Consider the following 3,529-nt stretch of genomic DNA (forward strand, 5'->3'; position numbering starts at 1 on the left):
CGCCGTGGCCGGGGCCGCCAGGTCTCGGCCTCGCGGCCCCCGCGCGCGCGCACCGCACACGCTCCTGCGAATGAATGGGGGAAGAGCTTTTTATCTTGGTGGGAAACGGGCGGATTTTCTCATTAATTTTGTCAGCTGCGCGGCGTGAAAGGTTGTAAGTAAAAAAGGTTTTCGCGCGCGCGCTTCTTCCTTCCTTCCCTTCATTCTTTCTTTTCCATTATTTTTTTATATTTATTCCCCCCCCCCCTCGACCACTACTGCCGGGGGTTGCCCGGACTGATTTAGTCCAACTGGAGGCTGGCTTCCTCTCTCGGTAACAGCACCAGAGGGTGGACCGGAACTGCCATGGTCGTTGGGCCTTATAGTGAAAGTGCGCCGCCACTAAGTTTCAATCCCCGTGAGTCCTAAAGCTAAAGAGCCGCGCCTAAAAAGAGGCATTCATTGGCATTACGAGACTCACGAGGACGCACCCGTCAAGCAGACCTGGTCCGAGGAAGGACGCCGACGGCGACGTCCATGGCCGCCCCTCTCAGCCTCGCGGCCGCGGCTCGGCGATAGGAGTCCCCCCGGCACGCCGCCGTGCAGGCCGGGGCTCACAGCGCGCAACGCGCCTCGCGGTCCACCCGCGCGCTTCTCGCCGTAAGCTCGCGACCAGCGCCTTTTGTTCCACAGAGAGAAAACCCATCCTGCTGTGGTGCGGCCGGCCCCGAGCCACAGCCAGAAGCCCCCCCCCCCCCCCCCATTTCCTCCTCTTCCACCAACCCAATTGTTTCACACTTTTCTATCCTCACCGCATTCTCTTTTTCAACCCCCCCCCCTCCTCCTTCCTCTACCTCTCCCTCCGCCCAGTTTCTTTAGAATTACGGAAACAATTGCGGCCCAGGATATCCAGAGACAGAAACGACCCCGCGGGCGCCCCCGCCCTCCACTGGGAGGGGCCTGTGCCTGAGCTGCAGCCACAGAGGGCTGCTGCTACAGCTACAGACCACCTAGCATTTCACTCTTTCCATTCTCGTTTTGAAAAGAATAGCCTAGGTCCTAAAATATAATTTATGATTCCAACAATTTAAGGTTGACTTACACTCAAAGGGCTTATTATTCTTTCAAGAACGATATTGATGACGCATGCTCAGTCTCTCGCATTTAACCACACCAAGCGCAACATTTAATGTTCATAAACTAGATCTAAACCAAGAAGCACAATAAAAACTTGGCTGTTACGGTAAACTCACAGAATCGAAATACTTTCAAAGTAACAACTTTGACCACAATCAACAGGTTGACGCTTGGGCTGGATAGATTTCGAAAACTTCAGCCTAATAATACTGGTCAAAGTCTTGTGTGTAGGCCTATTACCTTTGGCATGAATTTCTAGTGAATTCAGCTATATCCTTCAGAAGCCGGAGCTAGAGTGTCACTGACAACCACTAGCCAGAGAAATAGGAAGGTTGGCTCGTCTAACAATACAAATTATTGAAGAGTAACACTTACCAAATTGTGATTAATGGCTGAGAAGGGGCTGCTGGCTGCGTTCTTGAACGTTGGCACATTCTTGCAAACAGAGTTCCAAATCATTGATGACTTCAACTTCGAGGTGGTCTTCCAAAGAGGAACATAACCTTTCTTTTGATTAACCACCACCAAACTCGCACAAATTTCGATCATTTTCTTTATCTGAACTTGTTCCATTTCCAAAAGGTTACACAAAGAGCACTTTTTTCTTCCAGTCACTAACGTTCATTCATTAAATCGTTTATTTAACGGAAAAGGTATCACGAGGAACACGCTGAGGTCATGACGCGTGAGGAGCACTTGTTCGTTCGAAGGCGACAAGGCGACGACACGCAAGCCAGCATCCGGAGCGTCTTGCCACTCTTTTACTGCAAATAATCGTTTTAGTTTAGTGACGCAGCCGACGTCGGGACACGGTGCCGTCGAGTCAAAGTTTGTTTTTATCTCTGGTACTCGTTTTCGCTCGGTGTTAAGAGTGAGTACGTTCCGTTGTACGTGCGCGTCCTCACCACTCTGTCCGCGTAACTTCTGGGTCGAGTTGTTGTTGTTCGTCGGGATAGTCGTGACAGTGCGAGAGTAGTGGACCCGTGGAGGTTGTGGGTGCTCAAGGTCGTGCCTTCGCTCCTAACCTGTCCTGTCGTGGGCATCTGCAGCCATAAGGACATCACTCGCCAGCTCAACAGACTTCAGCTGATATGGAACAGTCAAGCGAGTCAAGCCATCAAAGTGAGGTTAGTGTCTGAGGCCCCGACGGCGGCGGCTCGCATTCACCTGCTGGTTCCGCGGGCTTTGTTGTGATTCCATCTAATTTCGTACTTCCGGCCCTGGGATTTCCTAAAGTAACCATAGTCTTTAACAGACCAAGACTGTCTCTACCAGGAGGGGAAACGTGCCCCGCCCCCCTCTTGCTTCTTTATTTTTACTGTGGTACATTTTGAGGGGGAAAAGGGGGGGGCACATGAACTATAACCATGCTATTTTGAAATATCAGAAACTTTGCTGTTTTTAAACACCTCACTTTTGCTAAAGTATAGAGTAGCAGGAGGCTGGATTTTTCGCAACCAGCTTGGCTGGCAGGGCGGTCAGCTTCCCCCCTCTTCTGCCCCTCCATACCCTCTCTGCGCCCACACGTCAAGAGTTACAATGGCGGGGAACGCCTAGCAGGTTACAAATTGGACGAGGGTGTCCTCCCCTCCATATCTTTTCAACAACGCCCCTCGCTCGCGCGCCCCCCGCCGCCCGCCCCGCGACTCTCTACCTTTGGCTTGGGTCCGCGCGGCATTCACACAGCGACCACTTGCAATACGCGTGATTGTTATTAGCGTCTTTGAGCTCGGGGTGATGAGGTGGGGACGCCGGGGGTGGACGCGCCGGGCCCGGGCTCTCCAATGAATACATTCAAGCACGACGCCCCCCCCCCCCGCTCTCCCCTTCTCCTCCCCGGCCCACCCTCTCCCCCCCGCCCCGCAACTCCACAGTAATCAGCATTTTCGCTTTACTCGAGCCGCTCTCCCGGTCGCTTCGGCCACTCAGAGCGTCGGAATTGCGAAAGTCGCCAGAGGAGAAGTAAAGAATCACTCTTTTGTGTTCCTGTTTTATTTTACTTTTTGACGTGCCCGTGCCAACAATTATTTTCATTGTATTTAAAAAAAAAATAGAAGTTGCCACGAAAGTCGTTTGTTCGAAATGAAAGCACTTTTGGACATTACTAGAGAGATCTATCACAAAACACAGAGGGTGAAGGTTCAGGCGACATTTATAACTTCTCTTACTTGTCAAACGTTCTCGAGCCATGGACTTTCTTGCGACGAGTGCGCACACGAAGCTGCTCATCATTTTCCCGCACAGTTTTAAAATGTGTCCTTTTTTTTTAATTTATAAAACTTTTTCCGAGCTTGTTATACGGGCACGGCTCCGCAGCCGAGCTTGGAGGGAAAATTGTCCAGTGGCGGTTTCAGGATTGCGAGAGAGAAAGTGGGAAAATAAAAAGATGATGGTGGCGGGAACGCCCCCCCCG

The 3,529-nt window shown here is 51.6% G+C and overlaps 1 long non-coding RNA gene across 1 annotated transcript in view; it reads right to left on the bottom strand.

Moving 5' to 3' along the window:
• LOC113211387 (uncharacterized) overlaps positions 1–1,850 on the bottom strand; it is a 213,603-nt gene extending 211,753 nt beyond the window's left edge. Inside the window, exon 1 of the long non-coding RNA XR_008011193.1 lies at positions 1,492–1,850. This is a non-coding gene — a long non-coding RNA (uncharacterized LOC113211387). The remainder of the gene's footprint in view (positions 1–1,491) is intronic.
• Positions 1,851–3,529: the final 1,679 nt, after the last annotated feature.

The sequence above is a fragment of the Frankliniella occidentalis genome, unplaced genomic scaffold (assembly GCF_000697945.3).
Source record: "Frankliniella occidentalis isolate FOCC.00 unplaced genomic scaffold, Focc_3.1 Scaffold59, whole genome shotgun sequence".
In the NCBI taxonomy this organism is placed as follows: Eukaryota; Metazoa; Arthropoda; class Insecta; order Thysanoptera; family Thripidae; genus Frankliniella; species Frankliniella occidentalis.